This window comes from Chiloscyllium punctatum, chromosome 25 (genome assembly GCF_047496795.1).
Source record: "Chiloscyllium punctatum isolate Juve2018m chromosome 25, sChiPun1.3, whole genome shotgun sequence".
Lineage (NCBI taxonomy): Eukaryota > Metazoa > Chordata > Chondrichthyes > Orectolobiformes > Hemiscylliidae > Chiloscyllium > Chiloscyllium punctatum.
In genome coordinates this window covers 22328216-22351592 of record NC_092763.1, presented here as the reverse complement: position 1 = coordinate 22351592, position 23377 = coordinate 22328216, and the positions used below count along the sequence as shown (strand labels likewise).

The 23377-nt window shown below is 40.9% G+C and overlaps 1 protein-coding gene across 2 annotated transcripts in view; it reads right to left on the bottom strand.

Moving 5' to 3' along the window:
- Positions 1–23377, bottom strand: part of klhl13 (kelch-like family member 13) — a 204633-nt gene that overhangs the window by 156424 nt on the left and 24832 nt on the right. The gene's annotated exons all lie outside the window — the stretch shown is intronic.

The window sequence follows — 23377 nt, the reverse complement described above, 5'->3', positions numbered from 1 at the left end:
TTAGATCCATGCCAACTAGAACAGGGCGAACCAATTTAAAATTCCTTTCCAGTTCTTGATCAATTACCCTGCAGTAAAGCACTACAGGTGAGTTTTTTGTTTAACTACATGATTCAAGTTTCTGTTTCTATTATCATTTCAATGAGCTCCAGATCCCTTTCACTTTCTCAAATGCTCTGATTCCTATCAATGGGCTTGCTGGTTAGCTGCACTCTGAAATGGCCTGGCAACCTCAAACCACACCTTGAAGGTCCATCACCACGCACTCCTGACAACCCAGTATGGGCAATAAATGCCAGCCTGGCTAGAAATTGCAAACAAATTCACAATGCAAGTTTTTTTTTTAAATGTAGATGTTGACAGTTGTACCATTCAGCAGTATAAGAGAATAGCTAATAACTTCAGAGGGAGCAGGGGCACATCATCTATAGGAGTAAGATTGCATTTTACACGATAATCAGTCATAGAGTCAGAGATGTACAGCACGGAAACAGGCCTTTCGGTCCAACTCATTCATACCACAGGTATCTCAACCCAATCTGCCAGCACCTGCCCATAATCCCTTCAAACCCTTCCTGCTCATATACCCATCCAGATGCGTTTTAAATGTTGCAAACGTACTGGCCTCCACCACTTCCTCTGGCAGCTCATTCCACACACATGCCACCCTGTCTGAGAATGTTGCCTCTCAGGTCTCCTCTCACCCTAAACCTATGCCCTCTAGTTATGGACTCCCCAACCCCAGGGAAGAGGCTTTGTCTATTTATCTTATCCATGCACCTCATGATTTTATACATCTCTATAAAAAGGTTACCTCCCTGCCTCCGACGCTCCAGGGAAAACAACCCCAGTCTATTCAACCTCTCCCTATAGCTCAAATCCTCCAACCCTGGCAACATCCTTGTAAATCTTTTCTGAACTCTTTCAAGTTTTACAACATCCTTGCAATAGGAAGGAGACCAGAATTGCATGCAATAGTCCAAAAGTGGCCTATCCAATGTCCTGTATAGCGGTAACATGACCTCCCAACTCCTGCACTCAATACTCTGACCGATAAAGGAAAGCATACCAAACACCTTCTTCACTATCGTATCTACCTGTGACTCCACTTTCAAGGAGCTATGAACCTGCAGTGCAAAGTCTCTTTATTCAGCAACTGTCCCTTACCATTAAGTGTGTAGGTCCTGCTAAGATTTGCTTTCCCAAAATACAACACCTCGCATTTATCTAAATTAAACTCCATCTGCCACTTCTCAACCCATTGGCCCATCTGATCAAGATCACGTTGTAATCTGAGGTAACCTTCTTCACTGTCCACTACACCTCCAATTTTGGTGTCATCAGCAAATTTACTAACTATATCTCTTATGATCACATTCAAATCATTTATGTAAATGACGAAAAGTAATGGACCCTGCACCTATCCTTGTGGCACTCCACTGGTCACAGGCCTCCAGTCTGAAAAACAACCCTCCAACACCACCCTCTGTCTTCTACCTTTGAGCCAGTTCTGCATACAAATGACTAGTTCTCCCTGTATTCCACGAGATCTAACCTTGCTAATCAGTCTCCCATGGGGAGCCTTGTCAAAACACTTACTGAAGAAGTCCATCGCTCTGCCCTCATCAATCCTCTTTGTTACTTCTTCAAAAAACTCCATCAAGTTTGTGAGACATGATTTCCCACGCACAAACCATGGTGACTGTCCCGAATCAGCCCTTGCCTTTCCAAATACACATACATCCTGTCCCTCAGGATTCCCTCCAACAACTTGCCCACCACCAATGTCAGGCTCACTGGTCTATTGTTCCCTGGCTTGTCCTTACCACCTTTCTTAAAGAGTGGCACCACGTTAGCCAACCTCCAGTCTTCTGGCATCTCACCTGTGACTATCGATGATACAAATATCTCAGCAAGGAGCCCAGCGATCACTTCCCTAGCTTCCCACATAGTTCTAGGGTACATCTGGGGATTTATCCATTTTTATGCATTTCAAGACATCCAGCACCTCCTCCTCTGTAACATGGACATTTTTCAAGATGTCACCATCTATTTCCCTACATGCTATATCTTCCATGTCCTTTCCACAGTAAACACAGATGCAAAATACTCGTTTAGTATCGCCCCATCTCCTGCGGCTCCACACACAGGCTGCCTTGTTGGTCTTTGAGGGGCCCTATTCTCTCTCTAGTTACCCTTTTGTCCTTAATGTATTTGTAAAAACTCTTTGGATTCTCCTTACCCTATTTTCCAAAGCTATCTCATGTTGCCTTTTTGCCCTCCTGATTTCCCTCTTAATACTCCAACTATCTTTGTACTCTAAGGATTCACTCGATCTATCTTGTCAATACCTTAAACAAACTCTCAATTTCTTTCGTCATCCAGCATTCCCTACACCTAACAGGAATATACTTTCTCTGGATTCTTGTTATCTCATTTCTGAAGGCTTCAGATTTTCCAGCCACCCTTTTACCTGCAAACATCTGTCCCCAATCAGCTCTTGAAAGTTCTTGCCTAATTCCATCAAAATTAGCCTTCCTCCAATTTAGAACTTCAACTTTTAGATCTGGTCTATCCTTTTCCATCACTATTTTAAAACTAATAGAATTATAGTCGCTGGCCCCAAAGTGCTCCCCCACTGATACCTCAGTCACCTGCCCTGCCTTATTTCCCAAGAGGACGTCAAAGTTTGCACCTTCTCTAGTAGGTACATCCACATACGGAATCAGAAAATTGTCTTATACGCACTTAACAAATTCCTCTCCATCTAAACCCTTAACACTATGTCAGTCCCAGTCTATGTTTGAAAAGTTAAAATCCCCTACCATAACACCCCTATTATTCTTACAGATAGCTGAGATCTCCTTACAAGTTTGTTTCTCAATTTCCCTCTGATTATTAAGGGGTCTATAATACAAATCGCAATAAGGTGATCATCTCTTCCTTATGTCTCAGTTCCACCCAAATTACTTCCCTGGATGTATTTCCAGGAATATCCTCCCTCAGTACAGCTGTAATGCTATCCCTTATTGAAACCGCCACTTCCCCTCCTCTCTTGCCTCCCTTTCTGTCCATCCTGTAGCACTTATATCCTGGAACATTAAGCTGCCAGCCCAGTGTATCCCTGAGCCATGTTTCTGTAATTGCTATGATGTCCCAGTCCCACGTTCCTAACCATGCACTGAGTTCATCTGCCTTCCCTGTTAGACCTCTTGCATTGAAATAAATGCAGTTTAATTTATCAGTCCTACCTTGTTCTCTGCTTTGTACCTGCCTGCCCTGACTGTTTGACTTGCTTCTGTCCTTAACTGTAGTAGTCTCAGATTGATCTCTTTCCTCACTATCTCCCTGGGTCCCACCGCACCACTACCTTACTCGTTTAAATCCTCCTAAGCAGCTCTCGCAAATCTCCCTGCCAGTATATTACTGCCCTTGCAATTTAGGTGCAATCCCTCCTTCTTGTACATGTCACTTCTACCCCAGAAGAGATCCCAATGATTCAAAAATGTGAATCCTTGTGCCATACATTCCTCAGCCATGCATTCATTAGCTCTCTACTCCTATTCCTATCCTCATTAGCTCGTTGCACTGACAGTAATCCAGATATTACTAATCGAGGACCTTCTTTTTAAATTCCTGCCTATCTCTGTATATTCTCCCTTCAGAATCTCATCCTTTTGCCTTCCTATGTCATTGCTTCCAATGTGTACAATGACCTCCTGTAGGTCCCTTGCCCCCTTTCTGCACCCTCTCTGAGACATCCTTGATCTTGGCACCAGGGAGGCAACACACCATTCTGATTTTTTGCTGCTGGCCACAGAAATATCTGTCTGTGCCTCAGACTAGACAATCCCCTAACACAACTGATCTCTTGGAACCCGACATATTCCTCATTGCATTAGAGACACAGTCTTGATACCAGAAACTTGGCTGTTCATGCTACATTCCCCTGAGAATCCATCACTCCCTACATTTTCCAAAACAGCATATTTGTTTGAAATGGGGATAGCGACAGAACACTCCTGCACTACATGCCTAACTCTCTTACCTTTCCTGGAGTTAACCCTACTATGTGACTGTATCTGCAACTTTTCCCCCTTCCTATAACTGCCATCTATCACATCCTCTTGCTTTTGTAAATTCCTCATTGCCTCTGTCTCTCCAACCGATCCATTCGATCTGATAGGATTTACAACCAACATCATTTATTGCTGATATAATCCTCAGTAATACGTAAACTCTCCCTAAACTCCCACAACTGCAAGAGCATATCACTCTACTAAAGGCCATTTTCGCTTCCTCCAATCTACAGACCCAGAAAATAGCATTGTCTTATTCCTCTATAAAATGCTGCTCCAGGCTAACTTTAAACATAAAAATATAAGCCATAAGTATTATCAAGAGACATATCTCAATAAAACATATAATCAAGAAAGAACCCACTCTACTCACTAAGGCCACACAAAAATATTCACTTATCTATTTCTGTGCTGTGACCTCTCCCAAACAGATTCCTCCAAGATTAGTCGTGAATTTCACTGTTTATTAACTTTCTCAGTCACACTCTGATGTCCAGTGATACATAAATTTGAACAGCAAAGACAGTAACTGCGCAGGTTCACTGCTGTGTTAGTTAGCAGTGTGGGTTTCTTTCTCTCTCTTCGCACCCCCCCCCACCCCATCCCCCGCACTGACCTTACCATGTGCTGCCTTTATCTGCTCCACTCCCTTTTAAAAGTGCTGTTGTTTTGACTTTTTTTTTGTTTCTCCAAAGCTCCACCCTTCTTGTCAAGTCTCAAAATCACATGGTATGAAACACTCATTTCCTATCAAGTGACAACACTACATACTAAAAATTCCAGGAAATGACACTTCCCTTTCTGGTAAGTCACTACTGTCATGGCCTCAGCTTTCAGCTGAATATGCTGTACAGATCTACAGCATTGAAGATCAAGGACAGTTTATATAGGACATCCAAAAAGCTGAAAGAGACAGAAACGGTCACCGAAAATACATAACCTCGATAATTTTAATTTTGTTAGCCAGAAACTTTATGTAGAAAATGTCTAAACCGAAGGATTTCACCCTTGGCTCATGTGGTCTAAGCACACAGACACAATTCACTTCACTGTATCTCAGATTACCAAGCAGTGAAGGCAAGAACTGGACGCTAAGCTTTGCACAGTTCAAAATTTTATTCACACAACCACAGCACAAGCATTGACCTCTAAAGCCAGCCAACACAATTTCACTCTGCTCTCATGCTGACCACCCACCTGAATAATTATATACAGAGTTGATATACAAAGGAACATACTCAATTTAAGGCTTGTACAGAGTGGTAAGATGGTTCAGGAATGCTCAGTTATACTGTTGGATTTGGACCAACCAAAGGTGTTCATTGGAGTTTGGCAGCTCAGTGCCAGTTACCTTCTCAATGCTTATACAGCTTAAACCAAGGGTATTACCTTTCACAGATAGGCCACTTGCAGGTCACTGGCAAAAATGAAACACTGGGTTGAAAGTTTATTTTAAAGTAGTAACAGGTATCATAAGCTTCTCCCGACTGGCGTATAACTCATAAAACACACAAACATGCTTGCTTCATATATCATTGCAAATTTAAAGTATGTGATGATGCCCAATGCACCAAAGAACTCAAAATTTACTTGAGGTGAAGCTCATTTAACACTTCTTAGAGCTTTGTAAGCTTGGCTTGATTGGTTTCTTGTGCCAAGATGTCGGGGGAGTTCAAAACCCACTTCAGCACATGGTTCCGAGGTACAGTCTTCCAGCTGAGATGTTTCACAGAGATCAAATACAGTAAATGCTGGAATTTCTCAGCGGTTCTAGCAGCACCCATTGAGAGAGAAACAGAGCTCACATTAATCATTCTCAAATTCTGTTTCTCGAGAGACTTGCTGAGTATTTCCAACAGTTTGTTTTTATTTCAGATTTCTGAGATCTGCAAGTGCCTTGCTTCTGCAGTACTGTTAAACTGGGACTCTTGGTCAAAGATCCGTTGACACTTGACATGGATTAGAAGAGCTCTGCTGGTGTTCTGGTTAATGCTCTGAACTCAAACCAAAGTCAAAGGAACACTCATTGTTCATGAAATGTAGCTGCATACAAAAAACTGCCAAGTTTATTCCTGTGAAAACACTCACAGGGTTTAACAGATGTGCTACATAAACGTAAGCCTTAGCATACCCTGATCTCTTTCACAGCCACAGAAACAGAACTAGAAATGCTGAATACCTTTTCTGAAGCCACACAAAACCACATGGACTTGAACCATAGTGTGCCTATACAAGTTGGGAACAGACTCAATAAGAAACTGCTGAGTTGTTGAAAGTTGGGCCATTCCTGCAACTATTTGTGCAACTTCATTTGCAAAGGTTTTGTTTAATTTTAATATAAATGGCTTCCAGAAAGCAGTTCACCCCACCAGAGGGCAATTATGGATGGTCAATGACTGTTTTACCTGCAACTCAAGCAGGAACTTGCAAAAAACCATAATAGATAAACATTGTTATTCTTAAATGATAATGAGCTTGGATACAACAGCACATCATTTGATTAAAACCTTCCATGAGGTACTTAGATGCAAACCAAAACACAAGGTAGCAGTTCCTATCAAGGTCAGATAAATCTTATGGAATATTTTTTAAAAACTAACAGAATAAATAATATTTGATAAAGGCAAATTGGGGTGGCACAGTAGCTCAGTGGTCAGCACTGCAACGTCACAGCAACGTCAGGGACCCAGGTTCGATTCCAGCCTCAGGTGACTGTCTGTGTGCAGTTTGCACATTCTCCCCGTGTCTGCGTGGGTTTCCTCCGGGTGCTCCGGTTTCCTCCCACAGTCCAAAGGTGCGCAGGTCAGGTGGATTGGCCATGCTAAATTGCCCACCTTGTCAGGTGCATTAGTCAGAGGAGAAATGGGTCTCGGTGGGTTACTCTTTGGAGGGTCGGTGTGGACTTGTCGGTGGAAGGACCTGTTTCCACACTGTAGAGAATCTAATCTAATCTCAACAATACTTCTATCAAAATAGTAAGCAACCAAAGTTTCATATCGAGCAATGAGGTATTGAGAGTTCAACATGCACAAAACTCCAAAACCGAATGAAATTGCCAATCAATCTTAAAATTGGAGGAATGAGGCAGAGATCAGGTCAGCTTACGTATAACCATAAATACGTTGAATTGTCTGTGACTCCACTATATCCATAAAATGGATAAACAAATCATAACAGAGGCACCTTTAAAATAAACAACTAGAAAAGAAGAATGCAACAGCCATATGTGATGATTTTTACAAGCATGTGATAAGATGTAGGGTCAAACTGCTCTCAATCTGAACAAACTGCCATTCATCTCTGATCAGATTCACTATCTATTTCGATCAAATTACACAGCGAATATTTGAAGGGCAAGATACCAGCTAAGCATCACAATTATACTCCAGAGTCATTAGCCAAATGCCTTAAGATTCAGTATCTGGTAGGAACCAATATTTTATAGCATAGTCTGCAACTAAGAAGTTCATGAAAGGTTTTAAAACAATGGAAGTGCACTGTTGTACCCAAGCTCATTGTCATGTAACAATGACAATGCTTAATTACATGGCTAGTGTTTTGTCATGTTTGTTCTTGGGTTGCAGGCAGAGCCATCATTGACTACCCATAATTACCCTCAAGGAGATGGCAGTGAACTGCTTTCCTCAACTGTTTCTCACTGTACGATGGAAGTACACCTATGGTTATAGTCAGATACAGTGCAATTTGCTGAGAAACTTCTTTGGGCTGTTAAGAGTGATCCACATTGCTATGGATGCAGAATTACAGATGTTCAGACCATCAAATTTTATTTGGTGTGGGACATTAGTGAACTAGATTGGATTTTAGCATAATCAAATTGTTGCATGTTAATTCTGATGTGCTGGGATTTGAACTCATATTACCAGACTGGAATCAAGTCTGGGTCCCTGTTGCTACAAGGCAGCAGTTCTAACCACTAAGCCACTATTAATCTGGTCCACTGTGTTCTCACTGTCAACAAAGTCCCTCTCTCTCGTGAATATTGAAGCATTTTCGGGTTTCCCCTATCTCTTCAGACTCCAGGCACAAGATCCCCCACTATCCCTAATTGGCCCTAACCTCTCTCTGATCATTCTCTTATTCCTCATGTACGTGTGGAACGCCTTTGGGTTTTCCCTAATCCTTCCCACCAAGGCTTTCTCATGCCCTTTCCAAGCTCTCCTCAATCCATTTTGAGTTGAGTTCTTTCCTAGCTACCCTGTAATCCTGTAAAGCTGTGCCAGGTTCTTGCTTCCACAGCCTTAAGTAGCTTCCTTCTTCTTTTGACGAGAAGCTCCTCTGCTCTGCAGACATTCTATCACATACACAATCTGCAGGCAGTGAATGCAGGCAATCCATGATATATTTTATAAATTCCTACTTCGGAAACAGAATCAGTCTGACTCAAGATTGGGATACAGACAGACTCTAACCTCACACCTTTGATGTATTATCTAAGCTGAGACGTCACTTTTTTAAAAATAAAATCTTAAGTTTTCTCAAGAATGTGACTTAAAAGAAGTTCTGGGATTGACATATTAATGAACCGAAACCTGCAACCTATTCTAAAAGATGAACGACTTAACAGCAATCTAGGTTCTGGATGTAGGTTTGTTCACGGAGCTGGAAGGTTCGTTTTCAGACGTTTCATCACCATAATGGGTAACATCTTCTGTGAGCCTCCAGACGAAGCACAGCTAATGATTCCTGCTTTCTATTTATATGTTTGGGTTTCTTTGGGTTGGTGATATAATTTCCTGTGGTGATGAACTTTCCTTTTCTTTTTCTCAGGGGGTGGTAAATGGGGTCCAAGTCAGTGTGCTCGTTGATAGAGATCCATTTGGAATGCCATACTTTGAGGAATTCTTGTGCGTGTCTCTGTCTGGCTTGTCCGAGGATGGATGTGTTGTTCCAGTTGAAGTGGTGTCCTTCCCTATCCGAGCAAACCTACACCCAGAACCTCAACTTGAGCTACAATCTTCTCAAAACTCACTAGCAATTTAGGTTTGTTCAATATATCATTACAGTTGCATGACACTGTACTCTTTTGCTATAAATTCTGTGTCTTATGATCCTGCTCCACTAATTACCTGATGAAGGAGCTGAGCTTCAAAAGCTGGTGCTTCCAAATAAACATGTTGGACTGTAACCTGGTGTTGTGTGATTTTTAATTTTGTCCAACCCAGTCCAACACCGGCACCCCCACATCATGAAAATCATCCAGGCCATTGCCATTTCGAGAGCCCATTCCCACCCCACACTCACCGTGATGGTGGCCCGATACTGGCCAGCCTTAATCCAGTGAACTGCATCAAGATGCCTGTTTGTTGCCCCACAGCTTGCTGACCCAGTGGAAACGAGGCCTGTGCCTGAAAATCATGGCTGCCTCGTTGCTGCGGGTATGTAAGAGCTCCTGGCACATTCCACCTGTTTGTCATCCAAAAGTCAAAATCAACCCCATTAAATCTCAGCTTTCAACATTTTGCCTCAATTTCTCTGGTAAAAGGTCTCATTTAACAATTCCAAACCTTGCCACCTTTCAATTATCATTAAAGTAGTATTTTTTCCATTTCTTCAACAGCAATCTCAAATTAATGAACCTCCCATTCTAAAAAATAAAACAACTTAAGGAGTTATTCACCATGCAAGAGCAGATGCATTCTGAAGATTAACGTACTAATGTACTATTTCTGAAACCCTAACTGCTCATTCATATGCTAATGATATCTCCAAATCATAAACCGTTAGGAAGAAAGTTACTTAGGTTTCAAATTCAACACCAAACTTTGGTTTATAAGCTATTTTAGATATTTTCTCATTGATCTGTTCAGATGTGATTACACATATCTGGAACAGGTGGGGCTTGAACCGGAGGGAGCTCTGGTCTGGAGGTAGGAATACCATCACTGCAGTATGATCTACAAACTGTTGTAAGTTGGGAAATAGAATAACTCCAATTTAAAACAAGGTGAAACTTCACTATCTTGGTCCCTGATGGTCGGAAATAATGGAAGGAGTTTGAAATTACTCCGATTAAAAAGAAAAACAGCTTTGAATTTCTAAAATCTGGTTTAAAATCAATTGTGGCAAGAAATTCAGGTTGAATAATAACTTTCAAAGATTTGGAGATGCCGGTGTTGGACTGGGGTGTACAAAGTTAAAAATCACACAACGCCAGGTTATAGTGCAAGAGGTTTATTTGGAAGCACTAGCTTTCGGAGCGCTGCTCCTTCATCAGATACTCCACAACCACCTGAAGGAGCAGCGCTCAGAAAGCTAGTGCTTCCAAAGAAACCTGTTGGACTATAACCTGCCGTTGTGTGATTTTTAACCTTCAAAGAGTTAGCTTTGTTCTTACAATTGCAAGGTCTTATTTTGTCCACTTTCAGTTAAGTAAAAGACTGCATATTCTTAATTTTTGACTCGATCATATGTATCTCATTTAAATGTTTGATCCTCTAATATGACAAACTTAATACTATTAACTAGAAAGAAAGATCCACATGGGATTCTGTGATCTCTCCACTCCCACCCTTCAAAAGAAGGTTTCAATGGCACGGTGTACCTGAAGTTCAAAATGACAGCTATTATAAGGTATAAGGTACATTTCGTAAGTAAACAAAGGGCCTGTTATTTGCTTTTCTGGGCTCATCACCATAAGCATATCTAGATCGTTAATAGGTATTTGTGGAGAAGAGAAAAAAAAAGTTGAGACTCACCCACAAAACCCTTGCAGCAAATAACCTACAGCTAAAGCCACCAATGTAAGTTTTTCAAGACTGTGCTAGCATGGAGCGCAGATAAGGCTCTAATAAGGCACAGACATTGTCATTCTAATACTGTGATATATGCTTGCCACAAGCAAAGCTCGGTGCTAAGAGTGGAACCTTCAAATTCAGTCCAGCAAGCTGAAATGGTTTCAAGCTAATGGCAGTGAGATCTCTAAGACAGAAATTGATTTATGTTCAGTACCGACTGTATCGTAGTGTCACTAAGCAGTCGAGTTATATTCAGTGCCCATTATTGGCAACTGATTCATTTCAGCCCCCCCTTAGTTTGAGCGGTGCACTAAGATTTAAGCACATTGCAATTTGAGTGCAATGGACCCCAACCCAGTCTGTTTAATGATCCTCAGTGCTAGTTTGACTAAACTCTTAGTCTTTTCCAGGGTTACAGAAAATTAATTGCAGCCACAAATTGAACAATTTCTGACAGAGCAGGTGCTGCTACTCAGAGGGTTAATAATTGGATGTACAATCAATGTAAAGCACAAAGCTCATTTTAGTGCAAATGAATGCATTGACTGGTTGATTTACTACCTCAGTTCTCTTAATTCAATATTTGTTACAAGTAGTTGTGTGTGTGTTTTGCAACTCTTGTCTATCAACTATTTAACTCTGGATACACTTTCAAACAAGTAATTATAGGAGGATGTGTGTAAACCGGTCATAAGATTAGATTCCCTACAGTATGAAAATAGGCCCTTCGGCCAAACAAGTCCACACAACCCAGACCCATTCCCCTACCCTAAATTTACCCCTGACTCATGCACCTAACACTATGGGCAATTTAGCATGGCCAATTCACCTAACATGCACACCTGTGGATTGTGGGAGGAAACCAGAGCATCCAGAGTAAACCCACGCAGATATGGGAAGAATGTGCAAACTCCACACAGACAGTAGCCCGACATGGGACTCAAATTGGGGTCCCTGGCGCTGTGAGGCAACAGTGCTAACCAGTGAGCCACCATGCCATCCCATACAGGAAGAAAAGCTGCAAAATAAAATTCAAAATGGCAAGGCTGGGGTATGGTGATGGGAGAAACTGCAACTCACACAAGTCTCAATATAATTAAGGAAAATACTTGGATTTCTGTACTATCTTTCACAAGTCCCAAAACGTGGTAATTAAACTCACAGCAGGCGCAACAGCATAAGCACTGATTCTGGATGTATCCAAAGAATCCAGAGAAAATTTCAGCTCAGGATGTAGGGAGACAGACAGTCTTATGTACTTTGAAAGTAGCTGCTGAACTTGCATCCACCAGCCTTCTAGATTGCTGGTGTTAGAATAAGATAATATAGAGTCCTACAGCATGGAAAGAGCCTTCGGTCCAACTCACCCAAGTCAACTTAGTTTCCCATACTAAACTAGCTCACTTTCCTGCGTTTGGCCCACATCCATGCTACATCAGAAGTTTCTCCTTACTATTCCTATTTCTATTTATCAAAAACCCATTTCTTCTAGTCATCAATTCACCTGCTAATTGAAAGAATTTCTCATATTAGCTTATCAAAATCCTTCATAATTTGGAACTCCTCTTTCGAATTATCCCATATCCTAATTTCAACATCTTTCATCAAAGAAAACACCTATCAATTTTATCCAATGCCCAAATTATTGTTTTTTCATTTTAAACTTTATAATAACATTACAACTGTACTTGTTATGTCCAGTAGATTCAAATCGTTTGGAAAGTGAGGATATAGATTATCTTTACCTACTAAATCAACTCTATTGAGTTATTTTAAATAATCTGACAGCTTTTCAGAAATTCTTCATTCAAATTCAGTGAATCTTTAATTTTAGCACAAACAGTAGCTTTAGAATAGTAATTTATATCAAATAATTATCCTTGTCATTTTCCTACATTCAAGCAATTCCAATATCCAAACGCCCATTCCCAAGCCATCTCCCAGACATTCCTCATTCCATCCCATCCTGCCCATTCCATCCTCACCCCTCACACGGTAATATGACTGTTAACCCCGCAAAACCTCAGCAGTGTTTGTTCTCTACCAACTCCTCTCGTTCCCATCCTGTCACCACCAACTACAGCCACACACACAGAATAATGGGCTCTCGTGTTCTGCACACCCTGTGTATATCGTCAACTGGATTTTCCCACTGACTGACAAACCCTTAAACCAACCAATGAAAACCAATCCAAAACAGACCAAACAAAGCTGAATATTGCTACAGTTTTAAAATTAGGCAAGGAAAATGTGTTACATGGATGTGTTACACAACACCCATCTTTTAAAACAAAATCAAACAGTTTTGATACTTACTCTCCAGAATTACCAGCCATTTCAAACAAAAAGGAAGAGTTTTGAACAAGTAAATAGGTGGCATACAGTCAGACTTGCATGGTTGCTGAATGACAACTAGCAATATATATTTACAGCGAGATATCAAAATTCAGCTGCAATATGTGGAGCACAGTAGGTCACTTTCTGTTGCGAAGCTATGAGGTCATAATGGATGCAACTTGTTTTAAACCTGTCCTCCAGACATCATATATACCACTGCACGTGTCACTCATTTGGCCTAGACACAGGATTGGTTTCTCAGTTCAAAATTACAGCAAGAGTACAAACAGCAGGATCCTCTCTCTCTTTGTCTCTGTCTCCCCTTCTCCATATCTCTTGTTATCTCTCACCATCTCTGTGTACGTATGTCTCTCTCTCTCTCTCCCTACGTATGTTGAAGGATCAGTGGAAGAAATGGCAGGTCGTATGGCCAGGTTTGCAGATGACACTAAGTTGTGCAAATGAGAATGAGAAGAACAAAATGGCACAGACAGACAAAGTGAGTGGACAATGTAAAACTGGTGCACCAAGAATGAGAATACAAGACAAATTTCTCTGTATAGAAGGAGACTAGGTGGTGTGCTAGAGCAAAGAAATGTAAACGCCATTGCATACAAATCAATAAAACTTGGCGCACAGCTACAAAAATTAAAAAAAGGGAAATGGAATGCCATTTCCATTACAGAGGAGCTGGTACGCAAGTGTGAGGAAGTGATGTAAAGAACCACAGTCAGACTCTCTGATTTGTCCAGTTTTAGATACCATACCACTAGAAAGATATAATAATCTTACAGGGATATAAAAGATTGATTTGTATTTCTTTGGGAGGTTAAAAAGTGATCCAATTAAGAGGTTTAAAAGGTGGTCAATAAATACAAAGGACTGCTTCCTCCAGTGTAGGAGTCCAGAACAAGGGTATATATTGTAAAATAAGAGGAGAAAGTGAGGACTGCAGATGCTGGAGATCAGAGCTGAAAATGTGTTGCTGGAAAAGCGCAGCAGGTCAGGCAGCATCCAAGGACAGGAGAATCGACGTTTCGGGCATCAGCCCTTCTTCAGGAATGAGGAAAGTGTGTCTAGCAGTCCAACACTTTCCTCATTCCTGAAGAAGGGCTAATGCCCGAAACGTCGATTCTCCTATTCCTTGGATGCTGCCTGACCTGCTGCGCTTTTGCAGCAACACATTTTCAGCTCTGATGCCCGAAACGTCGATTCTCATTGTAAAATAAGAGCCAATCCATTGATGAGTGAAATCACTAAGCATTTTTCCAAATACAGGGCACTGAAAACTGTAGGTATACATCCTGTTGTGGATAGACAATACAAAAAGGTGAATGTTCAACATTAGAGCTCGATAAGAAACAAGACTATTGATAGATATGTGACTGTATTAACTCAGTTCACAAAATCCTGTGAATTTGAACATCTGAAAGATAATCTCTTCCAAGACAGAATTATTTGAGCAGAAGATGACCCACTATGACACTGCAATTGCTAAGAAAAGAGAATCTCACTCTCAAAACAAATTATAATCATGTGTAGAAGGTCTTGTACATCAATGTATGGGGGGAAATAAACAAAGTTGTTGATAATGTGGGGAAGTAACCCACATCTAGCAACTATTTTAATAAACAGCTTAGGCTTAACCACTATGTTGATAACCAGCTCAGGCCTACTCAGGACATTAGAAAAATCAGCGCAGATCTATATAGTATATTTAAATAAATCTCAGGCCTGCCTTACTGCATAGAAAAGCAGCATAGACATTTCAAGCTCAAGAATGTGTAGAAAATCAACAGCTATCCATGGAAGGGCCAACAGAATGGTCAAAACTAAAAAAGAACAAGACACAAACATTGTAGAGGTAATCACAAAAAAAAGAAAATGTATCCAGCATAGAGAAAGGTGAGTGTTAATAGCGAGAAGCTAAACCACTGTTCATGCAAATTCTTAGCTACAAAGAAGGTAAACAAGCCCATAAAGCCTAAAAAAATATTGCTACAGAGACGATGGGTGACTCTACTAACATATCTAATGTGGATATTTGAGAGCTGTCAGACAATGACTCACACAATTCAATTTACACCTCACAGCAAGATGGCAATGCCATGTATAAAAGGCAAAAAGTGGTTTGCAAAAAAAATAGCAGATACAAGAACATCAAATGAAAATGAAAGGCCAGGTAAACACCAGTGTTTCTTGCAAGATTTATGTTTCACAGACCAGTGCAAAGTTTTACAAGATGGCAACTGAAAATGGAACTGTCAAAGGTAAATCTGTGAAAGAATGATACTCTGCCTGACAGGCCAAGTTAGTTTGAAAACTCAACGCAACAGCAAGACTGAAGATCTAGAATTCTATACACTAGACACAATGTTAAAGCCAATCACCTCACCAGAAACAAACTGAATGCTCAGACTAGTGATCTAAGATGTTGCGTGAAAGGAGATGTACAGTGCTTCACAGGCCACACAAACTGAGAAACAGACAGTGCAAAACAGTGTCTGACTATAGAATGACAAAGTAAACTTAATGCAGTAGTCACAAAATGCAAAGATTACTTGGTTGGACACAATCAAAACAACTAAAGGAAATAGGCATCTCATGCAACAGCAGAAATTAGCAGTTTTGAAGCATCATTCCAACCAGTTGGTGCAGGCAATGGTAACATGCTGCATGTGGACATGTATAGCGACTGACAAAAGGAGTGGGGCTATCTAGAAGAACCAGCAGTTGTTCGTTCCTAATGCCAGAGAACAGTTGTTTATATAAACAAGTAATGGGTAGAATTCAGTTTAAACAACAGTACATGCAAATTTGTCTTTTTCTGTGTGAAAAAAGATGCTTTGGTTATAAATTATACTCAAGTGCTTCCGGGCTTGGTATATGACCTCGACCATTAGATACCTACTGCGGGCTGCCATCTAACACGCAGTTCAATAGAGACAGTAAAAATAAGACTATTGTCTTGTGAGCATATAGACATCACCATGATCTAAATGAATGGGAGAACAAGTTCAAGATGCTGCTGTTCAAAGAAAACCACAATCAATCAATCAGTCTTGCAACATCAGTCATGGGATCGCTCTATTGAAAACTATTTTGCAGAAATCAGTACTGTCACCTTAACACTGCTCTAGCTTAATTAGTATTCTCACTCAAAAGAGCCGAAGGTCATCTCAAATATGGAATGTGAAGAATTTCACACTGATGGAATAAATAAGTGTTCTTGGCAGTAAGGAGGACAGACAATAACAGAAGCTTTGTGCTGCAATTTCACTGTCCTAAATGTGGCCAGGGAGTGCTCAACCTTGACAATGATAGGCAAACATGAATAAAATGGTTCACCTCTACTCTTGTAAAAACCAAATAAAACCTTATTAATTCCTAAGAAATTATACCAATAACGAAATTCACACTGAACACGGATGAGCTCACCTGTACTTCAATCCTCTGGATGACAAAGTTAGACTGCAAAAAGATGGTAAAGGAAGGTTGGGCCAATTTGGGACCAAAACAGGATTAAGACGTGGGGGAAGAGGTCTCGGTTGAGCTACTATATGGACTTGCTATTTTCTTTCTCCAAGAAAACAGATGATGCCAAAATCACAGTGAAGGATAAAGTAAATTGAGGCATTTGATGGCCAAAAAAAAAATCAAGAAAGAGCTTGCTGCTGTTACAGTTGTGTAACCATCAGGCATGAGAATATGAAGGGAAGTAATGGTGGAAGTTGCAACATAAAATTCCAACCTTCCTGAGATGCAAGGGTGATGTCAGAGGAGTGGATAATTAAAACGGTTTAAACAAGAATGTAAGGAAGATAAACCCAGCAAACACAAGCAAATCAACCTAATTTCAGTGGAAAAGCTTTTAGATTTAATAATCTGGGACAAAATTAACAATCATTTGATAAGATTAAATTAATTAAGGGAAGTCAGAATGAATTTCTAATGGAAATGTGTGTTTAACTAACTTGGTTCAGTTTTTATGATGAGGTAACAGAGCAGGTTGGTGATAGTAATGTGGTTACGTATTATGGTGAATGGATTGGAAGTTGGCTGCTCGTTGCAAAATAGATAGCACAAATGGCCGGTAGGGAGCTTCCCCGGAGATCAGTGCTTTTCTCAAAATATATTAATGGCTTAGCCTTGGGTGATTAGGGCATAACTTCAAAATGTGCAGATGACCCTTGGAAGACCCTCTGAACTATGAAAAATTGTTTGATGACGCAAAATGTGGACAGGCTGCTGGAAATGGCGAGCACATGACAAATAACATTTAATGCAAGGAAGTGTCAAGCAATACATTTCTATAAAAACAAAAAGAGACTTATTTTAAAATCTGGAATACACTCTCTGATGAGATAGTGGTCGTAGACAAAAAAAAACTGCAGATGCTGGAGTCCAAAGCAGACAGGCAGGAGGCTGGAAGAACACAGCAAGCCAGATAGCATCAGGAGATGCAGAAGTCAACATTTCTTCAGGGCTGGAGGTGGGTGTGGGGGGAGCTGCAGATAAAAGGGGGTAGCAGGGCAGGGTGGTGGTGGGGACAGCTAAAGACAGGTAAAGGGTATGACCCAGTTGATCAATGGGAGGAATGAATCTGGTTGGTGGCAGGGAGTATTGGCAGTGACAAGGAGGGGCTGGGAAGGGAGTCATGGGTTGGGGACGGAGGTTATTTGAAATTGGAGAACTCAAAATGTTGAGTCCTCCAGGCTGTAGGGTGACCAGGCAGAAGATAAAGTGTTGTTCCTCCAATAGGAGCTGTGGTATGTTTTGGCAATGGAGGAGGCCAAGATGGTCAGTTCGGAAAGAGAGTAGTTGGGGGAATTGAAATGAGCGGTGACAGGGAGATCTGGTTGGCCCCTGCAGGCCTGGCTGAGATGCTCGGTGAACCATTCCCTAAGTTTATGTTCGGTCTCTCCGATGTAGCGAAGACCACATTGGGAGCACTCAATACCGTAAACCAGGTTCAAAGGGAGTTAGATGAACCTCTGTCTCACCTGGAAGGACTGTTTGGGGCCCTGGATGGAGGTGAGGGAGCTGGTGTACTGGCAATTTTTGCATCTTTTCTGGTTGCAGGGGAAGGGGTCTAGAGGTTCGGTGGCGGGGGTGGCATGAACCAAGGACTGTCTGAGGGAACGGTCCTTGCGGAAGGCAGAGAGGGGTGGAGAGGGGAATATGTTCTTGGTGGTGGGGTCTATTTGGATTTGGCCGAAGTGTTTGAGGATGCTGTGTTGGATGCAGAGACTGTTGGGGTAGTAAGTGAGTACAAGGCAGAGTCTGTCTTTATTGTGTGTAGGAGGGGGTTTACAGCAGTGGAACAGGGAAAGGAGGTGGTGCAGAGGGTGTCTGGATGATGGAGCGAGGAAAAACACATTGTTCAAAATAGGTGGACATGTGGAATGTTTGCAAGTGGAATGTCACCTTGTCTGAGCAGATATGGCGGAGGCAGAGGAATTGGGGGAATGGGATGGAGTTCTTGCAGGATACTGGGTGGGAGGAGGTGTAGTCCAGGTAGTTATGGGAGTCTGTGGGTTTGTAGCAGATGCCCATCTGGAGACTGTCACCAGAGATGGAAATCCACTCCACCCTCTCCATCACAATTACCTCCCACCTGCATCCACCTATCATCTTCCCTCCTACTTTGCCCCCATCCCCACCCCCCCACTTATGTCTTACCCCCCTTTCACCTTCACACTCTTGAGGGCCTATGCCCAAAACGTTTACTCTCCTGCTCTTCACATGCTGCCTGACCTGCTCTGCTTTTCCAGAGCCATACTTTTCAACTGACTCTCCAGCATCTGCAATCCTCACACAACTCTCCTACAATCTAATTTCAAGTCAGAGTAAAACATCAAGACAAAATTTCTCAAAAGTCCTCATCCAGACTATCAGGAACTTCAAAGAGACATGAAAAACAAAGAAAAAAAAAACACATTTATTTTGATACTTCATTTACAATTCCAATTAGAGAAAAAGAGGAAAATATTTCAGAAAGCATCTTGAATTTACAGGAGTTCAGCAATATTCTCATTTCTAACAACAACTATTGTGTCTCACAAATCTTAAACTACCACCACTTTACCAGTAAAAAATGTCCTAGATTACATCACCAGGATGGGAAAAGGCCTTCAGTGAAACATGTACCCAAATTTCAAACTTGGTTAGTGCTATATGCAGTGCATGTCTTAGTTATCACACCTCAAAAAGCATCACCCTTGAGCAGATTAACTGTTTTATGAATTAGACAATTCAGCCAATCACCAAGTTACTCTGGGCTGTTTACTTCCGAACTACTACCTGGGGACGAAACAAAAATTGCTGGAAAAGCTCAGCAGGTCTGGCATTTGTGGAGAGAAATCAGTTAATGCTGCAGGTCGAGTGACTCTTCCTCAGAACTCCTCAACCTGCAACTCCGATTTCACTCCATAGATGCGGCCAGACCTGCTGAGCTTTTCCAGCAATTACAGTTTTTGTTTCTGATTTACAGCACCTGTACTTTTTTCAGTTTTTACTATCTGGGGAATTGGCTTGTAATACCAGACAGTTTACTTTAAAAAACAAGTTAATTTATAATTATATTTCATTGAGTTAAAAGTCAGATTTTAATGTTTGCAGTACCCAAGTAAATTATAATTGCCCTGTAACATATTAAGACAGCCCATTACAGATGAAAGCATTCTACTTCATCTATATCACTTCCTCCACTTACAGACTTTCCCTTTGTTTAGTTTATGCTACATAACAAACTTCTGGTTTTAAGGCTTCAAAACAGTACCTAAAAGTTGGATGCAACTCACATATGAAACCTTAAAGGGATTGTACTTATTGGAGCACAATAAGCACCCTGCACCTGAGAAGTCATGAGAATCTGGTGGGAGTAAAGTAGGATCTTGCAGGAGGCAGACCTCAGACTAGGTCTGCTCGATAGACTTTGTAATAATTTGGAACCTATTCTTATAAACTGTATGTAGTTTCAAGAGGGAATGTTTTCTCTGCATGACTCGTCACAATAGACTAAGAAGCAGTGACCTTCATACACACTGGATTACACAAGCCTCTGAAGAAACCATACACTTGCAAGACATGGATGGCAGCACACACAATAGCCTATCAATTTTATAACCTTATGGTTTTAAGAATAAAGCATTTGCAGCAAAGACATTCTTACTCTGGCCAAGGTTATAAAAACAACCACCAAACAGCTGTTTTCCTGAACCAGTGCCGACACATGGATCATCAACTATCCTGCTACCTCTAAAATCAATGCATGTAGTTTATTTATCATAGATGCCAGGTATGGAGAGATGATGTGTTTTCATTCAAGCAAGAATAAAAGGCTTGCATTACCATACTCACAGGACAGCCAGAACACATTCAGCCAATAAAATACTTTCTGAAGTGCAGTCAATATTTCTGTGTATAAGATATGGGAAACAACTACACACAAAGATTTCATTAAGGACAAGAAACTTGTTAGTGACTGAGTAATCTGTTTCAGTGATGTCAAATGAGGGTTAATTATTATCCAAGACACCAGGGATAACTAACCTGTTCTTCTGGCCAGGTAAACCGGGCTCTGTTGTATCAGTCAGGTTTGTTTTGTCACAAGTGACGATTGATGGGACAATTTTATTTAATGCAGTCGCTGGGTCAGAATCCTGGAACTCCTTCCAGGCAGCATGGTGGGTGTAACTATGCCAAATGGACCCTATCCATTCAAGATGGCAGATTATTCCCACCTTCTCTAGCTTAATTAGGGATGGTCTTGCTAGTGATGTCCATATCCCACAAAACAACAAAGGAGCCTTGAAAGAAGGAGTTGACTGGTCTTTTTAGGTTGCCTGGCCTCCTTCGAGACTGAAATGTATAGGATTTCTGTTGTTAAAATAAAAGTAGTATTTCTGAAAAAGGAAGCACAGCCAGCTGGATTCGTCTGACCTTGTTAATTTGGCCCATCTCCCAGCTGAAGAGCCAGGGATCTGCAAGCAGCTGCCAAATGAAAGAACCTCTCAGCAGAAGCAATTAGCCTACAACTGATTTCAGTATACACCTAATTAGGCCACTACCCCACAGGGAATAGTAGGCCAATGGCCTTAAAGAGCCAGCTAAACTAAACACAATTTCACACAGGCAGTGAAAAACACAAATAGGGTATGCGAGGCTCAAAAGCAGTGTCACTTAAAATCTACTATCATGTAGGAAAATATTTTGTCTTGCCTAATTGAAATAGATGAATCAACAAGAGTAATTATTTGGGAGTCATTTCCTTCAAATCAATGTGAACATTAGAAACAGTGAATGATCTATTAACCAATCACACCAGTGAACTGTGGTCAAATATTTTTCCCTCTTTCTTCCATTCTGAGGTACAGCTCAATGGTAGCAGGTTTGGTCTGATCACTCAATGCCTAAACCACAGAAAATAAATAGCATACACTTCACCACAACCAATCTGGCCAGCTGTCCTTAGGGTGAAGATTGCATTGATTGAAGGTTGTATACAGCAATGAACAAAACTAGGTTACTTTCTAGTCAGTATCACCCAGTGAGTCACAGGCTAAAATTCAGGCCTAGAACTCAAAAGACAGTTACTTAGTTCAATTACTAACACTTCCAGAAACAGCTAAGGCATAAATCAAGGATATGCTGCAACATGTCAATACTTTTAATTTCTGATCAATTCTAAGAAGTATTCTTACTGGCATTGTTTCTATCCCGCTCCATTCTCCTTTGACCTTAATTTAAGTGTTTTCTTCCCCTTTCTCACAAGGTCCATCAGTAGTCATTGCTATGGAAACACTTCTGCAGCAGAAAACAAGGTACAGCCAGCATGCTGTTGAGAGTCTTCCAGGCTATTACTTTGAGGCAATTCTATTCTCTAGAGGTAAACAGTAATGATTACTAAGCTTCACATCAAACAGTTAAGTTTACACAGTAGAAATGGTGGAAATGCACACTAAACCTTCCAGCAATCAATAACTGAAATGGGACTGTATGTGAATGACAATTAAATCAATCACAAGTTGATTCCTCTGACCAGTTCCTGGCAATTCCTTCTCTATATGTACATTTCACTGTGTTTCAGTGTGAGCACTTCAGTTCAGAATTTAGAAACATGGATTAAGTGCTGGCTGTGTGCCTTTTGACCATTTTCACCAGAACTTCCCATGTGACCTGGAGCTTGAAAAACCAACTGCTCCATTTAAACAGTCCTGTTCTAATTGAACTTGATAATGTCAACGCTGATGTCATCTTAGCTGGGTAAACTGCAGTACAATATTATTAATTCACAATCTCTTGGGTCTGCAGAAGATGTTCAAACGGATTTAGCGTTACCATTCAGTTGTGCAAGTGCCCTCATGTCTCTGGTGAATAATCTATCTCCACATTCAATATCTCGTGAAATTCAAATGCAAACTACTTAGCTCCTCTAAACCTACAATTCAAATAAAATGCAGTTCAATATCTCAAATTTATTTATCCATCTTTGAAACATCATTTGATTCCCTTAACAAAAAAATCTACCATCGTTTTTAAAATATAATCATTACACAGTCTCCTGCTTTGGGGAAGGAATTCCACTTTTACACCAGTCTGGATGGAAAAAATGCTCTAGACTTTAGGCTCTTTTGTTCATTATTCTTTAGACACTGACAAACTCAACAATAATAGCAACATCCCCTACAGCTGCCAGTGCAACACGTTAACTCAACAGCCAACTCTCAGACTTCTCACTACAGTTCAACAGAAATTGATCAATCCTGAAGTGTTCTGGGAACTGTGACAATAATTAAGATGTTCAGTTAGCATGAAACTATATACCAACTTTATGTACTGTTATAGCCCAAAGTAACAAATCATATCTTTGGAATCAAGAGGGGGAGACAACAATATAATCACTGGACTGTTAATACAGAGATCCACAAAATGTTCTGGGGAAAAAGCGAGGACTTTAGATGCTGGAGATCAGAGTTGAGTGTGGTGCTGAAAAAGCACAGCAGGTCGGGCAGCATCCAAGGAGCCGGAGATGAACATTTCAGGCATAAGTCCTTCATCGGGAAAGGCCCAAGTACAAATCCCACCATAAATGACAGTGGAAAAACAAAATCTGCAATTAAAGGTCTATTCATGACCATGAAAGCATTGGCGATTGTCAGAAAAATGTATCTGGGTCATTAATTTCCTTACGGGTAGAAA